The sequence below is a fragment of the Oncorhynchus mykiss genome, chromosome 22, assembly GCF_057628025.1.
Source record: "Oncorhynchus mykiss isolate SJ-2025 chromosome 22, ASM5762802v1, whole genome shotgun sequence".
In the NCBI taxonomy this organism is placed as follows: Eukaryota; Metazoa; Chordata; class Actinopteri; order Salmoniformes; family Salmonidae; genus Oncorhynchus; species Oncorhynchus mykiss.
Genome location: NC_143043.1, coordinates 23,313,598 through 23,333,354, shown reverse-complemented (window position 1 = coordinate 23,333,354; position 19,757 = coordinate 23,313,598). Strand labels below are relative to the sequence as shown.

The window sequence follows — 19,757 nt, the reverse complement described above, 5'->3', positions numbered from 1 at the left end:
TTTCGGACCCAACTGTATATTACATTTTCCAGCAGTAGAGCCCCATAGCAAACCCTGAACAAGGCCACCGCTAGGAGACTGGGCATAAGCGACATACCATACGTCCTCCCTAAGCAATACAACACAGAGATTGTGGAAATTCTCTGTTCAGTGTTGTTGCCTGTCGAGGCAGAGATGACAGCTAGCATCCACCTGACCGGTGCGGAAGCTCGTCTCCATGCTAAGGGTAAACCAAAGCATATGGAAAACCAGTGGAGGGTGCGGGAAGTGAACCTGGATCTCTGGCGTGAAAAGCAAACACCCTACGTATTGCGCCAATAGGGTAAACCCTAAACTTGCTCTAGTGACAATTAAATTGTACCATCTCTTAATGCATTTTCATAGAACGAAAAATGAGTTGAAGGGGTCCTGGAAATGCAGAATTGTCTGAATATCACAATAGGATTCCTTCTGCCACGGGGCGCCGGAACAAGGATGGGAAATCCACCATTTGTAGTTGCAAACAGAGCCGCCAGGGCTGGGCACAGGTAGTGTAATGCTAACGAGCACTATCCTGGCCATAGATCTTAAAGAGGAAGATACTTGTCGCTTTTAACAGTCTGGGAATCAATCTGGACAGATGCAAAGAGCAGACCCTGGAGGTTGTAAACAGCCAGTGCTAGCGTGTCATGCGTACCCCAGGGTGCAACAATGCTGCAGAGGGTGCAGAGAGTGTGTCCCAGTAATAGAGATACCCCCTAATGAGTCCAAGGCATATAAGTAGAGTTATTTTTTTTATGTTTTATTTTTTTATTAAAAACCTAGCTCAGTCTTCTTGGACTGTCCCCCAACCCTGTGGTAAATAATGTCTCCTTCTCCTTTTCTCTAACTGGCGCTGTGTAAGTGTTAAGGGTAGAGGTAGAATGGAGCCTCGAGATGGAGTTATTGTTAACGTCTCAGAAAGAGAGACAAAGACGTAGTGGCAGGCACACAGGCCAACACTACACTGTTCCACTTCCTCAGAGAGGGGTCTCCGTCAATTGAGCTGAGTTGCCATAGGCTGAGTTTCCCCCCACCCCAAAAAAACTTCTGTGCTGATGGAGTTTTCGTAGTGAGCCAAGATAGCCTGCTCCCTTTGAAACCAAACACAACCTGGGGATGAACTGCCCTCGAGCAGCAGGAATCCACTTAAGAAAAGGGAGAGTGTTGGGTGATGGCACCCCTGGTAGCGTAACAAGCACTCGTGAAGTTTTTATAATGTGGTGGGTGCTTAGTCATAATAGACAGTTTAGATGCAACATGTTGCTGGGCCTGGGAAGAACACAATGATAGATGGCAACTGACAAAACCAGCTTGTTGCCACCTCCAGGAACCAGCGGGATGCCATGGGGCCCGGGACTGCGGGGTACTTAAATCACAAGAAAACACATTGTAGTACAAGTAGATCACTACATCAAGATTGTATATCGTAACTCAGAACAGTAAGTTAAAGGAAATTAAATTCACTACACATTTTAACAAACATTTCCCTTTTCAAAAACATTACAGGCTACGTAGACAGGCACCTGGATCTCCTCTTCCACGACCGTACCCTTGATCCAGCACCGTATGTGGTGGAAGCTGTGCAAGCTGTCCATGTCTGCCCAGGGTGAGAGGCCTGAGCTGGATTTTTCTCCCGCTTCAATCTTAGGGGTGACTGAAGCCTGCTTGAAGTGGAGTACATTTCCTAAAGCCTAAGTAATTCACTTTTATGTGATATGATATCACATTTAGTTACTTTTCTATAATTTTTTTCAAGCATTCGGACGGGAGATGAGTGTTAGAAATTGTATGAATCAATGGGACCTGCACACTGTAGGGTGGCCGGGTGACTAATATTAGGCTTATGGTTGTAAATATATAAAAAAAATTGTTAAATGATGTTTCGCCAATATTTGTCACCTTATTTCTCATAAGTGTTCATGTTGATCAGTATTTCAGCTATGCTGGCCTATTTGTAAATCTGAACAAAATAAATACAATTCTGAACATATGATGATGCTGATGCAGAGGCACCAATAAATTGTCCAGTACACTTATAGTAAGCTGTTTTCATGTACATCCCCATATGTCCAAGGTGAGTCAGGCTTGACTAATTATTGTAAAGAAGTATATCAGTGAACTGAACTGTATTCTGTAACTAGTTACAATACAATAGTAATGCAATTGTGTATTGCTGCTGTTTGTCTTATATCCAACAGTCCATAACCAGCTCTGTTGACCTTGAGAACATTTTACAGAGAAAATGGGTTGAGGCATACTATTTAGGCTCGGAATGACATGTGGCCCAGAGTGTACCTTGTCATCCCCGACCTCACCTTCCCCTGACACCACATTGTCAGGGGTGGCAGGTGTCCTAGTGGTTAGAGCGTTGGGCCAGTAACTTAAAGGTTGCTGGATTGAATCCCCAAGGTAAACATATGTTGTTCTGCCCCTGAACAAGGCAGTTAGCCAACTTAATTTGTTCTTAGCTGACTTCTAATGGTAAAACAAAAAAAATGTGGCCCATTGTTTACCTTCTTACCTGGCAACGACCACACTGGCATTTCAAAGTGCTGTCAGTCAAGGCAAGCTCATGAACATAAGCTCCCTCCCACTGATAGTTAGAGCCGAGAGAAAGGTACAACTTCTTAAATTCTGAGCATTTTAATGGCGTGATGTTTAAGTCATTCAAAGGCTATTTTTAATTGGGAAATAGGATGACTGTGTGAGAACTTTAACCAAAGTGCCCTCACTAAAGTGCCCAAGTGTCTGAGGCTTTATACATTTTCTGGAAAATGGAGGCAGTAAATCTCTCCATCATTCCAGGGGGGTTGCAAAACCCAGATACCTCCATGTCCTGCATTTCCTGGCTAAGCGAGCCCCTAGCAATAATCTTGCTGGAAAGGGTTTATTCCAACTAGCCTTTCCTCTCCTTAAGGCAAGCTGGGACTGCAGGAATCATTTGTTTAAACTGGAGCCACACAGAATGGGAGTCTTTTCCCTCCGTACAGGTCCAGACAGAATCCTGACCACCCCCAAAGGAGGTCGGCCACTCGATGCCCATACTCCAAACAGGAGAGCAGCCTCCCCGTCCTGGGAGCGGGGCTTGAGAGTAGGGAAGAATGGGATCTTCACCCTCTATCTCGGTCTCGAAGTCGAGGAGACCCAAGAGATGAATCCTTGTCATTCCCCACCTTGCCTTTCCCTGACACCACATTGTCAGACAGTGAGGGGAAGGAGTTGGGGGTGTAGAATTGGAGGTACGTTTGAGACTCCTCCTAAAACCTGCTAAAGCAGAGAGAACAGTCTATGACTTGGTTGGCTGGAGTCTTTCGGGTCTCCCTCTGACACCACCTGGTATAGAGGTCCTGGATGGCAAGGAGCTGGCCCCAGTGATGTACTGTGGCGTATGCAGTACCCTCTGTAGCATCTTGCGGTCAGATACCAAGCAGTTTCCATACCAAGTGGTGCAGCCAGTCAAGATGCTTTCAATGGTGCAGCTGTATAACTCTTTTGAGGATCTGAGAGCCCATGTCAAAACTTTTCAACCTCCTGAGGGGGAACAGGCATTGGAGTGCCCTCTTCATGACTGTGTGGATGTGTTTGGACCAAGATATGTCCTTAGTGATGTGCACACCGAGGAAGTTGAAGATTTCCACCTGCTCCACTTCTGCCACATTGATGTGAAAGGGGGCATGCCCGGCCCTCCATTTCCTGTAGTTAATTTACTGTAGTTCACAAGCTCCTTTGTCTTGCTGACGTTAGAGAATAGCTTGTGATGCAATTTTCCATAGTAAGACATTGAAATTAGTATTTGAAAGAGAACTCAAGCAGTAGAAAATGTGAGGTGTCGGTATTTACTATGACCTCCTGCCCAAGTCAAGCACTGAGTCTGCCTCTGTTTTGGGTGAAATTGGAATTGAAATGATGACTTACTTGTATCTCAACTGCTAATATTGTAAACCCATTCACAATGAGCAACCTGTTTTGTAACATGATTTGCTATTAAACCGTGCCAGACAGAAACACATTCTGGTAATAGATAGTGAGACAGTTGTAAAAACATAATGGCGCTGAAGCACACATGTCCCACTTGCCAGTGACTTGATGAGCTGATTTAGCTAGCATGTCTGCTAGATAATGTGTCTAGTTCATATTACTAGCTAGCCTCATTGACAAACACAGATGGAGCTAAGCTAGCTAGCTAGCTAGTGATTTTTGGGCCCTGATAAACAGCGTGTAGCTTGTATTTGTATTTATTAGCTTGTGCTTTATTTATGATAGTTTGACTTGATAACGTTAATGTATAACTACCGGTTAAATAAAGGTTAAATAAAGAAAAGATCTAAACTATCTTGAGGAAGTGGTAGTCTAGTGGCTATGTTGCTGCTACGGTGTCTCAGGAGCGATAAACAACAGTAACTGCCAGGATACGGTAACACACCCACATCAAACCACATCGAACCACATCCTCAAGACTGAAATCTCGTTTTTCTTAATGAGCAACAGAAAAACACATGGGGAATCGATAAGTTCAGTAGCTCTTTACAAATAGAAACTGTAGAGTATAAAATAGAACAGTTATCAACTCTGGACAAATATCTGTTTAGAGGTCAATATTTTCTGTTGTTTTTTTCAATCAGGCTGGATTCATTTCAACGTGAATGCCTGACCTGCTCCCTGTTCAAACCACAGTGCTCCTACTATGATGCAGTCTTCAGCCCAGGCTGTCAGTATGTCCTGCTGAACTGTAGAGGTAATAGTTCAATATAGTTCATCAGAGTCCGTTCAATCTCAACAAATGATTATAAATACTTACATGAACAAAATGTCTTGTGCTTGGTCTCCTTTCTGCAGGTCCTGGCATACCCAGAACTACCATTTACAAACTGAATAACATGCGCAGTAAGTACAAGAACGTGAACAATTCAAACAACCTTGACCATGGCATTGGGTGCATGCTGCTTGCTTGCATAAGAAATTAAGAACAGTGAGAAGAAGGGAAGAAAGGACATTTTTCAGCAGGTCAAGGTTTTTATAGTGAGTAGGAATACACCCGGTTGTCCCTTGCTCCTTGTGTCAGTGGTTTGAAAAAATGTCACACAGTGCCTTCAGAAAGTTTTCATACTCCACATTTTGTTATTACAGCTTGAATTCAAAATGTATTTCATATTTTTTTCTCTCTGCTATCTACGCACAATAGCCCATAATGACAAAGTAAAAACATGTTTTTAGAAATGTTTGCTAAATCATTGAAAATAAAATACAGAAATATCTAATTTACACCCCGGAGTCAATACTTTGTAGAAACATCTTTGGCAGCGATTACAGCTGTAAACTTTTCTGGGTAAGTCTCCACACCTGGATTGTGCAACATTTGCCCAATATTCTGACAAATTGGTTGTTGATCATTGCCAGACAACCATTTTCATGTCTTGCCATAGATTTGTAAGTCAAAGCTCTAACTCGGGAACATTTACTGTCTTCTTGGAAAGTACATTTAGTGTAGATTTGGCCTTGTGTTTTAGGTTATTGCCCTGCTGAAAGTTAATCTCCCAGTGTGGAAAGCAGACTGAACCAGGTTGCCTAGGATTTTACCTGATTCATGATTTGGAATATTTGTATTCTCTACAGGCTACCTTTTTTCCACTCTGTCAATTAGGTTAGTATTGTGGAGTAACTACAATGTTGTTGATCCATCCTCATTCTTCTCCTATCATAAACTCACTATTGGACTCATGGTGAAATCCCTGAGTGGTTTCCTTCTTCTCCGGCAACTGAGTTAGGAAGGACGCCTCTATCAGTATTGACTGGGTTTACTGATACATCATCCAAAGTGTAATTAATAACTTTACCATGAACAAAGGGATATTCAATGTCTGTTTTTTTTATACCCATCTACCCATCTTATATACCCATCTTCACTGCTCGATTGAGGGAGCTTACAGATAATTGTAAACTCCGGGCTCTTCGTTGGCCATGGCAGAACACTGACATTCCTGTCTTTCAGGAGATCACGCACAGAATGTGCAGTATGGCTGGTGGCATTGTCATGCTGGAGGGTCATGTCAGGACGAGGCTGCAGGACGGAACCACATGAGGGAGGAGGAAGTCTTCCCTGTTATGCACAGCGGTGAGATTGCCTGCAATGACAACAAGCTCAGTCCGATGATGCTGTGACACACTGCCAGAGACCATGACAGACCCTCCACCTCCAAATCGATCCCTCTCAAGAGTACAGGCCTCGGTGGAACACTCATTCCTTAAATGATAAACGCGAATCCGACCATCACGAATCCGACCAATCCGTGAGACATATCCGCCAGTCCTGTCTTGTCCAGCGACAGTGGGTTTGTGCCCATAGGCGACATTGTTGCCGGTGATGTCTGGTGAGGACCTGCCTTACAACAGGCCTACAATCACTCAGTCCAGCCTCTCTCAGCCTATTGCGGACAGTCTGTAGTTGTTGCCATCCTGTACCTGTCCCGCAGGTGCGATGTTCGGATGTACCGATCCTGTGCAGGTGTTGTTACACGTGGTCTGCCACTGCGAAGACGATCAACTGTCCGTCCTGTCTCCTCCCTGTCTTAGGCGTCTCACAGTACGGACATTGCAATTTATTGCCATGGCCACATTTGCAGTCCTCGTGCCTCCTTGCAGCATGCCTAAGGCACATTCACGCAGATGAGCAGGGACCCTGAGCATCTTTATTTTGGTGTTTTTCAGAGTCAGTAGAATTGCCTCTAGTGTCCTAAGTTTTCATAACTCTGACCTTAATTGAATACTGTCTGTAAGCTATTAGTGTCTTAACGACTGTTCCACAGGTGCATGTTCATTAATTGTATATAGTTTATTGAACACGCATGGAAAACAGTGTTTAAACCCTTTACAATGAAGATCTGTGACGTTATTTGAATTTTAACCAATTATCTTTGAAAGACAGGGTCCTGAAAAAGGAACATTTCTTTTCTTGTTGAGTTAATGTGTGGGTGTGACTCAGTCATTCAAAAATCCTGATAAACACTATTATTGCACACAGAGTGAGTCCATGCAGCCTATGTGACTTGTTGACCACATTTTTACTCTTGAACTTTTTTAGGCTTCTCAACTACTTCTCAGACAGAGTCCAGTGTGTCAAATCGGAAGGCCTGTTGTCCTGACCTCTGGCAGTCTCTATGGGGGTGCCACAGGATTCAAATCTCGGGCCGACTCTTTTCTCTGTATACATTAATGATGTTGCTCTTGCTGCTGGTGATTCTCTGATCCACCTCTCCGCAGACGACACCATTCTGTATACTTCTGTCTCTTCTTTGGACACTGTGTTAACCAACCTCCAGACGAGTTCAATGCCATAAAACTCTCCTTCCATGGCCTCCAACTGCTCTTAATGCAAGTAAAACTAAATGCATGCTCTTCAACCGATCTCTGCCCACACCTGCCCGCCCGTCCAGCGTCACTACTCTGGACGGTTCTGACTTAGAATATGTGGACAACTACAAATCCCTAGGTGTCTGGTTAGAATAAGCATCTCCAATCCAAAATTAAGCATCTCCAATCCAAAATGAAATCTAGAATCAGCTTCCTATTTCGCATCAAAGCATCCTTCACTAATGCTGCCAAACATACCCTCGTAAGACTGATTATCCTACCGATCCTTGACTTTGGCAATGTCATTTACAAAATAGCTTCCAACACTCTACTCAGCAAATTGGATGCAGTCTATCACAGTGGCATCCATTTAATACTCACCACTGCGACCTTTATGCTCTAATTGGCTGACCCTCGCTTCATATTCGTCGCCAAACCCACTGGCTCCAGGTCATCTATAAGTCTTTGCTAGGTAAAGCCCCGCCTTATCTCAGCTCACTGGTCACCATAGCATCACCCACCTGTAGCACGCGCTCCAGCAGGTATATGTCACTGGTCACGCCCAAAGCCAATTCCTCCTTCGGCCACCTTTCCTTCCAGTTCTCTGCTGCCAATGACTGGAACGAACTGCAAAAATCACTGAAGCTGGAAACTCATATCTCCCTCACTAGCTTTAAGTACCAGCTGTCAGAGCAGCTCACAGATCACCGCACCTCATCCCCATACTGATATTTATTTTATTTATTTTGCACCTTTGCACCCCAGTATCTCTACTTGCACACTCATCTTCTGCACATCTATCACTCCAGTGTTTAATTGCTATATTGTAATTATTTTGCCACTCTGGCCAATTTTTTGCCTGACCTCCATTATCCTACCTCATTTGCACACACTGTATATATACTTTTTATATTGTATTATTGACTGTATGTTTGTTTGTTCCATGTGTAACTCTGTGTTATTGTTTGTGTCGCACTGCTTTGCTTTATCTTGGCCAGGTCACAGTTGTAAATGAGAACATGTTCTCAACTAGCCTACCTGGTTAAATAAAGGTGAAATAAATCAAAAACAAAAAACAAAGCGGTTGAATACTTATTGATTTAAGACATTTCAGCTTTTCATTTTTCATTAATTTAGGAAAAATTGGGAAAACATCATTCCACTTTGACATATTGGGATAAAGTGTGTAGGCCAGTGACAAAACATCTACATTGAATTTATTTTAAATTCAGGCTGTAACACAACAAAATGTGGAAATGTCAAGGGGTGTGAATACTTTCTGAAGGCGCTGTACGTGATCCACAATGCCGCACCATTCAACTGCAAATGCTCAACACTGACAATACAATACAACAGTAAATATTCACTTGGACCAATTAAAGCATTATAAATCAGTTTAAATGAACACCAGTGTATACAAGGGCCTCAAGCAGTGAAGTTTTAGGGATGCGTCCCAAATGGCTCTATGGGCCCTGGTGAAAAAAAAAAAAAAAATAAGGAATAGGCTGCCATTTGGGACATACACTAGGATACTGCAGTAGATAAATGATCAACCTCTTCCTTCTCTGCAGGCACATTGCATGAGTGATGTTGATTAATTCACTCATTAAAGTTGCATCATTATATTCTCTGTGGGGCCACAACAAATGTATATCGCTGAATCAGTTTCAATTTGCAATTTGATCCTCATTAAGCTGGATGTGGAGCTTGTACAGTCTTTAAATGCATCCTTAAAGCAGATGTGTGCATTGGGTTAGTGGGAGTGTTTGGAAAATGTGTATGAACATAGATATGGTAATGTGATTAATTAAAGGATCATGTTCTATCATATGATTTGATTGTGCTGCTCATTTCAGTGATATGGGTTTCAATTTCAGCCATAGATGTGTTTTTAGAATATCAGAACATTATAGTACATCATATAAATGCAAATACATTAAAACATGATACGCAATTAGGAGTTTATGCAGATATGTAAACATAGTACTTTCTCGTGACAATTTTAAGAGATCGTTTTTTGATGTCTCTGGTTAATCCAATTATTTGTTTATGTATTGTTCCTTCACTGTAAATAGATAATTACAAGTTGGAGAAGAACACAGCACTAAGTGATGCGCTGATATATAGGAATACACCTCGGAGAGACATCAGAACCCTACAAATCAACAACTTTGGTATGACAATCCCTTTATCATGATCATTCTATCATCTTGACCATCGTCTTCATAATCAGGTTAAAGCAAAAGACTGAAACTTAAGTCGATCTCAGATCGATTTTCTGAGGCCAAGTTAACCTCCCGTTTCATGTAAGAAGGTCAAGGATCATTTTGTACATGTATTAAACTGCGAGTTTAACCAATTCATTCCCCATGCATATGGGGTCCGGGGAGGAGTGAGAAGCTCAGTTCTGGTGACTTTTTAAGGACATTCTTCTCCAAAATGTATGAAACTAAAATGATGCTGACACCCTCTAAAATATGTCCACCTCCAGAAGTTGTCCACCTCCAGTTATTTTAACATATTGGACCATGCATATATCCTGTGCATGGTATATATGATGGTTCCCCAACTGGATTTTTTTTTTTTTTTGGGGCGTAAAAACACCAGGAAATCGTCTCCAAGTGATTTTAATTTAAGAAATCTGTTCCCAAGTATTCTCACACATAGTAGAAAGACACGTGGTCACATACAAATGTATGGTTTGAAATGATTATGTTTTAGTCAAACATATATTTGGGCTTCTTGCAGTCAATTTGCATTCTACAAATTATTTGTAATTACGTTCCGGCCCTCTGATCATCCGCTCAAGAAAGAAATCGTCTGAATTTAGTTGATGATCCCTGGTCTATATTATGTGCTATTAGCAACTATCATTATTAACTGTAGCCCAACTGATGCAGCATTTTGACTATACAAGTTACATAGGCTGAAGCATGGGGTTTGTCCTTATGTATTTACCCCATTGGACACAATAAGTTGTGTCCAATGGGATTTTATTATAAATGATTATATTTGATTATAAATATGAATATATAATTTATTATTATTATTAACACAATTTATTTTAATTGTTTTCTATTTCAAAGTATGTCATTGCTAATTTCAGAGCTCTTTTGCGCAGCTGTTTCTAAACCAAGGTTTAACACTTTGTAAGACTGAATTCGTAAAATGATGCCAGACGCACAATTGAAGTTGAGAAATAAATATGGTAGCAATGTAAAACTAGGATTCCCCCTCTTCATAACAAGTTGCTCTCGCAACTTTAATGTGCTTCGAGAGGAATATTTTTCCCACACAGAACAAACAACAACAAGCCAACTAGGTAAACTAACAACAACATTACATGGCAAAAATAGTAGCACTGGAAAATTACATCCCCTACTCTGATGTCAAAACAAACCTCTCCAGAATCCATATGACGGAAATCAGTTGCAGTAACGGATAACTTTAACCCCAGTCTTTGGGCATCGTCATCATCATTCCCATCATCCCCATCACCACTGTCATCGTAATCAAAGTTATAGTTGTTATCGTCATCATGAATCATGGAATAAAGGCACAGTTACAGGTAACATATGTTATGGCTTTTAGCTGTAGAGTGTGAGACATGGCCAGGGATAAACACAATTAATAGAACAGGTGCACAGCTGTGTGAGGTGATTGTGAATCAGCTCTGGAATGAGAAGCTTGCCAATCTACTGATCCAATTAAATGGGAAGGGTCACCATATGGTTCCTTCGCTCTGGTCCATGTGTGCAATTAGACACAATGTGCTACATTTTGTTAAGGCTTCTGAATGGAGACTGTACCTCAATTTCTAGACTTGCCTTTTGTCTCTGTTTTTCCACCCTATTTTCCTCTTCTGTCTTGATGTAATTCTGTCTCCAATGTAATCAGTTGCTAGGTCATTTGTTGAGCTACTGTATGTGATATGTAATTTGTCAAATCATGATTTCATGCAATCATACCAGGTTAACATATAAAGATTCTCTCAAGATTCTCATTGTAGAAATAAACATGATATGTTTAGATTCTACATTTGGCAGGCTGATTGGTACTCAGCATAGTCAATGTGCACTTTTATCGCCTGCATAATATGGACCGCTGAGGTGTAAGGGAATTGTGAATTTATTTTACAGGGTTCTGTCTGGAGCTGACCTTGCCAATAGATTTTGATGAGACCACTGAGCATCCACTTCTGCTGATCCTGTACGTATCCTTCCCCTCTACCAATTCTGCATCCTTATCTTGGAGTGTACTGTATGTCATTTCCTAAACCCTTATCTTTTTCAATCCTTAGCTTCAGATAGAATATTGTATGAGAGCAATAGTGGAACCAAAGTTTCGCATCAACATTTCTCCTGAGAAGATTGAGGGATCAAGATAAAGATTATTGTCATTTCTTATATCTCTTCAGGGATTTAGAAAATAAGTGTAGTGTGCTTATCCAAATAGTGATTTCCTAAAAGCTCTTATTTCTTTATCTGATATATGGAATGAATGGTGTCTTCAAGTACTGTTGGAAATTCTGAAATCAGACATTCCGACATGGAAATAACCACTTAAAAGATGCTTCAAAGTTGTAAACTTTGCCCAGAATTTGTTAACCAAATTTATGATGTGAGATGTTTCATCACTGACCTTTCACTTTTTCAACCACAGGTTGATAAAATGAAGCAATTTTACAACCTTAAAAATTTGAATAATGTAGCTAGTTTGACCATATTGTGAATGTTAGCAATCTAGCTAACTCGTTATTAGCTAGCTTAGTTAGCTAGCTGATGTGTCAGTGGTTGAAGCATTCAAAAGCACTTGAACAGACTCATGTTGTGTTTACAAATAGACCAACTAGGAAATACGAGATTCCAAGGATCATTTGAACACATAGAGAAGTCATTCATTTTAAAGCTTGTTGGTAAATTCAGTTTGACCAATATTGATGGTGTTCCACAGGGACAGTGCACCTGGTAGCCATGCAGTGAGTGACCAGTTTGTTCTGGACTGGTCAGCTCAGATAACGTGATTGTGGCTCGTCTGGATGGCAGGGGGAGTAGGTTCCTGGGCCAGAGGGTTCTACATGAAGTCCATCAGCGTTTGGGAACAGTGGAGGTGCAGGACCAGATCACAGCAGTAGAGTATGTACTGGAGCATGATCTGAAAGCTTTCACATGGGACTTAGTAGATACTTAGAAAGCAATTGATTTGTGGGGAGCTGTTTCAATTGCATTTCAGAAATCTTTGACTTATACCCTCATATTTTATTAGGTACCTGACCAAGCTGCCATATGTCGATAAAAACAAGGTGGCAGTTCATGGAAAGGTAAAGAATAGTAATTTATTATATTTGAAGATATATATTTTGCTATAACCTTTCAAATGGTGTTGTCTTTAGTATTCTTACTTACATAGGTTTCTAACAACATCCGACATTGAATGTCCATTATGTTTTTCTGTTTTCCCCAGGCTTATGGGGACTTCCTTAGCTCTCTTCTTCTCTCATCTGGCTCCATGTTCAAGTGTGTGGTTGCAGTTGCTCCTGTGACAGACTGGAGACTCTACGGTAATTTACCAGACTAAGATAAATCCTTTCAGAGACCATTCATTTAATACAGATTGTCAGGTCCTGCTCAATAGGGCTGAGGAGTTATGCTGATGGCCATTTACTTAATACATCAGGGTCTGTCAAATAGGGCAGGCAGATGTGACAATCATCCATTGACTTGGAATGTCCGGCCCCATCCAATAAGGCTGATGTACAGTGCCTTGCGAAAGTATTCGGCCCCCTTGAACTTTGCGACCTTTTGCCACATTTCAGGCTTCAAACATAAAGATATAAAACTGTATTTTTTTGTGAAGAATAAACAACAAGTGGGACACAATCATGAAGTGGAACGACATTTATTGGATATTTCAAACTTTTTTAACAAATCAAAAACTGAAAAATTGGGCGTGCAAAATTATTCAGCCCCCTTAAGTTAATACTTTGTAGCGCCACCTTTTGCTGCGATTACAGCTGTAAGTCGCTTGGGGTATGTCTCTATCAGTTTTGCACATCGAGAGACTGACATTTTTTCCCATTCCTCCTTGCAAAACAGCTCGAGCTCAGTGAGGTTGGATGGAGAGCATTTGTGAACAGCAGTTTTCAGTTCTTTCCACAGATTCTCGATTGGATTCAGGTCTGGACTTTGACTTGGCCATTCTAACACCTGGATATGTTTATTTTTGAACCATTCCATTGTAGATTTTGCTTTATGTTTTGGATCATTGTCTTGTTGGAAGACAAATCTCCGTCCCAGTCTCAGGTCTTTTGCAGACTCCATCAGGTTTTCTTCCAGAATGGTCCTGTATTTGGCTCCATCCATCTTCCCATCAATTTTAACCATCTTCCCTGTCCCTGCTGAAGAAAAGCAGGCCCAAACCATGATGCTGCCACCATCATGTTTGACAGTGGGGATAGTGTGTTCAGTGTGATGAGCTGTGTTGCTTTTACACCAAACATAACATTTTGCATTGTTGCCAAAAAGTTCAATTTTGGTTTCATCTGACCAGAGCACCTTCTTCCACATGTTTGGTGTGTCTCCCAGGTGGCTTGTGGCAAACTTTAAATGACACTTTTTATGGATATCTTTAAGAAATGGCTTTCTTCTTGCCACTCTTCCATAAAGGCCAGACTTGTGCAATATACGACTGATTGTTGTGCTATGGACAGAGTCTCCCACCTCAGCTGTAGATCTCTGCAGTTCATCCAGAGTGATCATGGGCCTCTTGGCTGCATCTCTGATCAGTCTTCTCCTTGTATGAGCTGAAAGTTTAGAGGGACGGCCAGGTCTTGGTAGATTTGCACTCCTTCCATTTCAATATTATCGCTTGCACAGTGCTCCTTGGGATGTTTAAAGCTTGGAAAATCTTTTTGTATCCAAATCCAGCTTTAAACTTCTTCACAACAGTATCTCGGACCTGCCTGGTGTGTTCCTTGTGGATTGTGGATTGTGGATTGTATTTATCATCATTAGTCATTTAGGTCAACATTGGATCATTCAGAGATCCTCACTGAACTTCTGGAGAGAGTTTGCTGCACTGAAAGTAAAGGGGCTGAATAATTTTGCACGCCCAATTTTTCAGTTTTTGATTTGTTAAAAAAGTTTGAAATATCCAATAAATGTCGTTCCACTTCATGATTGTGTCCCACTTGTTGTTGATTCTTCACAAAAAAATACAGTTTTATATCTTTATGTTTGAAGCCTGAAATGTGGCAAAAGGTCGCAAAGTTCAAGGGGGCCGAATACTTTCGCAAGGCACTGTAATGAGTGTTTAATCTGTCAGACAGTTTGTAGGACAAACAATGGGCTTACTGTAGTAGTGTGTTCAGTAGAACTGATTGTTAGGCTAAGTGGTGATTCAAAGATAGATGTTTCAGACTATTGTCTATGAAATGTGTACGGTATGAATGTCAGACACTAACAAAATCGAACTGAGCAGCACACGTTACAAGTCCATTGTGCAAAATTGCCTAAAATACTAATGTTGGATGAAATTGCTTGTCGAGCAAGGACACCAACAATTCACTTACTATTTCTCTTTCAGCCACTGTTCATTTTCAGCATTCTGCAGAGCTGGTGAAACTGCTGTCAATATCAAATGTTAACTACACTCTGCAGGTGACCAGTTACGTTCTCCGTTCATTTACCAAGTGTAATTTTGAAAGGAGACCTTAGTGATACATTTATAATTCAAACTGGGCTCCTCCCTTGGTGTTGAATCATTTATCATTTCAAGTTTGAAAATGATTACCTGCTGTGTTGTGCCAAACCTGACTTGTGGAAAATCTTTTTGATATATAAAAAAGGCCTACCTTTCAAAAGTAACTGGGAGAGGGAGAATTCAGTAACACTAGGGTGTTAGTGGACAACATTAAACGTTGGTTCTGGTGTTATACTTTGTGTTCATGAGAAGCTTCTCATGAACACAACACTTTATTTAATGAGGATAGGACTTACCATTGCTGAGATATCGAGTTATCGGAAAAGGTCAAAAGGGTCGCTCGCGGACAGGTCAATGTTAATCCCTAGTCAATTCAACACGTTCTGTCCAATATCTCAAGTTAGGGTGGTCATATTGTTTTGACATTTTCAGGGTTGATGTAGAACACAGAGACAATTCAAATAAAATACAAAATTGTTACATTGAAATGCTATATTATGAAAATTGGGCACTTAATATGCAAGTAATTAGGAATACAGAATTACAGTAATTTATTCCCAATAATAAAAGGTAGGGGGTCATATTATTAACAAATCTTCATGCTTTATGCAAAACTGAGAGTTTGTAACAATTTGAAACAATTTATGAAATTAGAATACACCTTTATGAAAATGTGATACCTAATACACACACTCACACACACACCCCCACCAACACACACAGCCTAACACAGACACACTTGTTAGTACCCCCACCACATCACACATAGCTAACACAGACACAGCCAGCCTAACACAGACACAGACACACACCCTTCTCAGTACCCCCACCACATGACACATAGCTAACACAGACACACCCAGCCTAACAGACACACTTCTCAGTACCCCCATCACATCACACATAGGTAACACACACACACACAGCCTAACACACCCAGCCTAGCACCGACACACCCAGCCTAGCACCGACACACCCAGCCTAGCACCGACACACCCAGCCTAGCACAGACACACCCAGCCCAGCACAGACACACCCAGCCCAGCACAGATGCACACTTCTCACTAAATCTGAACTGTAACACAGAAGGCTACTAATCTAATAACATAGCTTACTTCTAAAGTAGGTTTACACTTGAGTTGGGTTACATTGTAGTGTTATTTTTGGTGTTGATGAGTTACTCTGGTGATGGGAGGATAAACTGCAGTAGAGAAGGTGTGAGCCTCCTGCTAGCCAGCTGCACAGAAAGATAGATGGGACACATTTTCAATTCACTGGTATTTAGCTATGTTTTTTTAATTAATTGTAGGGTTTTAGCCACTGAATTCTATTAGTATATACTTGAAAGAATAAAAACATAAATCACAAAATTTGCAGCTGGTGCACAATACAGCCAGTGCACAAGGGCTGCCTTTCACCAAGCTCGTTGCCTCAGTGAACGGCATCAGGCACTCGCACACAGCTATCAAGCTAGCACTCGTCATGGAAATGGGGGTGGTGAAATGTGAATTTGGACCAATCCCTGACAACCTATACATCAAAACGTAGCTACAAAGCTCTACTTTGTAACCTGTTAGGTTTTGTTTGTGTCTCTGAAAACATCCGAATGACGGAAGCGAAGGAATAACGTTTTCCCTAATATTTTATTCAAGAGATGTCAGATGATCATGAAACACTCTCAGGACTTTCCCATACTTCTTGGAAATACAAACTCACATCGATCTTACTCTGGTAGGTTAAGGAATACCTATAGCAAAGAGCCAATATAAACGCACCGATTTTGCAGGTTTCACAAAAAGAGCTATCCCACAGATTTGCTTTACATTTGGGCTCATATCACATAAATATCATAACTGCCACATGTTTTCAAAGGATTTATGTATTTTTTAATGACCACATTATTGAAGTTTAATGCATTTTAAAATGTATATTCTCGCATCGTGTCCATTGTTTATCGCGTCACCTAACACCCTAGTAAAGCTGCTCTGCTATAGAATTCAATATAACCATAATGAACAATTATTTATCTATTCCCTAGATCTTCCCAGACGAAGGCCACAACATTGACTCTGTGAAGAGTCGACAGTACATGCTGAACTCTGTCATGACCTTCTTCAGGGAATGCTTCCTAGAGGAAATCCCTGAAGCTCCTCCTGCGTCTGAGGACGACTAGCATGACCATAACTCTGTTTTGTAGCACATGTTGCTCCTGGAAACAAACCTGCTTGTCTGAGGAGCCACCAGTGAGAAGTGGTGAGACAGAGTGAGATGATGGAGGAGAGAGGGGTCGGACAATGTTGCTGCGCTCTATGAAGGTTGATGATAGACCGAGATGAGATTGAAGATGGATTTTTCCTGTACAGTGTTGTGTAATTTCGCTTAATGTTATGATCAAACAACAGTGTATCTAGGAACACTTAGGGTGTTATTTCTACTTTCTACTTTTAACTTTCTACTTTTAAACTCGGACAAAACAGAGATGCTTGTTCTAGGTCCCAAGAAACAAAGAGATCTTATGTTGAATCTGACAATTACTCTTAATGGTTGTACAGTCATCTCAAATAAAACTGTGAAGGACCTCGGCGTTACTCTGGACCCTGATCTCTCTTTTGACAAATATATCAAGACTGTTTCAAGGACAGCTTTTTTTCCATCTACGTAACATTGCAAAAATCAGAAACTTTCTGTCCAAAACTGATGCAGAAAAATGAATCCATGCTTTTGTTACTTCTAGGTTAGACTACTGCAATGCTCTACTTTCCGCCTACCCGGATAAAGCACAAAATAAACTTCAGTTAGTGCTAAATAGGGCTGCTAGAATCCTGACTAGAACCAAAAATGTGATCATACTACTCCAGTGCTAGCCTCCCTACACTGGCTTTCTGTCAAGGCAAGGGCTGATTTCACGGTTTTTCTGCTAACCTACAAAGCATTACATGGGCTTGCTCCTACCCATCTCTCTGATTTGGTCCTGCCGTACATACCTACAGGTACGCTACGGTCACAAGACGCAGGCCTCCTAATTGTCCCTAGAATTTCTAAGCAAACAACTGGAGGCAGGGCTTTCTCCTATAGAGCTCAATTTTTATGGAATGGTCTGCCTACCCATGTGAGAGACGCAAACTCGGTCTCAACCTTTAAGTCTTTACTGAAGACTCATCTCTTCAGTGGGTCATATGATTGAGTGTAGTTTGGCCCAGGAGTGTGAAGGTGAATGGAAAGGCTCTGGAGCAACGAACAGCCCTTGCTGTGTTTTGGCAAAGTGGGTGGGGTTATATCCTTCCTGTTTGGCCCTGTCTGGAGGTATCATCGGATGGGGCCACAGTGTCTCCTGACCCCTCCTGTCTCAGCCTCCAGTATTTATGCTGCAGTAGTTTGTGTGTCGGGGGGCTAGTGTCAGTTTGTTATATCTGGAGTACTTCTCCTGTCTTATCCAGTGTCCTGTGTGAATTTAAGTATGCTCTCTCTAATTCTCTCTTTCTTTCTCTCTCTCTCTCGGAGGACCTGAGCAGTAGGACCATGCCTCAGGACTACCTGGCATGATGACTCCTTGCTGTCCCCAGTCCACCTGGCTGTGCTGCTGCTCCAGTTTAAACTGTTCTGCCTGTGGCTATGGAATCCTGACCTGTTCACTGGATGTGCTACCTGTCCCAGACCTATTATTTGACCATGCTGGTAATTTATGAACATTTGAACATCTTGGCCATGTTCTGTTATAATCTCCACCCGGCACAGCCAGAAGAGGACTGGCCACCCCTCATAGCCTGGTTCCTATAAAGGTTTCTTCCTAGGTTTTGGCCTTTCTAGGGAGTTTTTCCTAGCCAATGTGCTTCAACACCTGCATTGCTTGCTCTTTGGGGTTTTAGGCTGGGTTTCTGTACAGCACTTCGAGATATCAGCTGATGTACGAAGGGCTATATAAATACATTTGATTTGATGTGTTATTAAGGTCTACCAGTGTGCTCCCAATATCAAAAGCATACTGTAGCATGCTAGCGTTTCAGTACCATGGTGAAACGAGAATAAATACAATTGTATTGGTCGCGTACACATATTTTGCTGATGTTAGCGCAGGCACAGCGAAATGCTTATGCTTCTCGCTCCAACAGTGCAGTAATACCGAACAATATACACAAATCCCCAAAATAAACATTTTGATATTATAAGGGATTAGATTAAATTTGTTTGGATTAGCTCTTTGGATGGGAGGTACAGTGGGGCAAAAAAGTATCTAGTCAGCCACCAATTGTGCAAGTTCTCCCACTTAAAAAGATGAGAGAGGCCTGTAATTTTCATCATAGGTACACTTCAACTATGACAGACAAAATGAGAAAAGAAATCCAGAAAATCACATTTTAGGATTTATAAGTATTTGGTCACCTACAAACAAGCAAGATTTCTGGCTCTCACAGACCTGTAACTTATTCTTTAAGAGGCTCCTCTCTCCTCCACTCGTTACCTGTATTGATGGCACCTGTTTGAACTTGTTATCAGTATAAAAGACACCTGTCCACAACCTCAAACAGTCACACTCCAAACTCCACTATGGCCAAGACCAAAGAGCTGTCAAAGGACACCAGAAACAAAATTGTAGACCTGCACCAGGCTGGGATGACTGAATCTGCAATAGGTAAGCAGCTTGGTTTGAATAAATCAACTGTGGGAGCAATTATTAGGAAATGGAAGAC

General features: G+C 41.4%; 1 pseudogene; it reads left to right on the top strand.

The window, feature by feature from the left end:
* The first annotated feature begins 1,587 nt into the window (after nucleotides 1-1,587).
* Nucleotides 1,588-17,242, top strand: LOC149972831 (inactive dipeptidyl peptidase 10-like; annotated as a pseudogene).
* The last annotated feature ends 2,515 nt before the right edge of the window (nucleotides 17,243-19,757 follow it).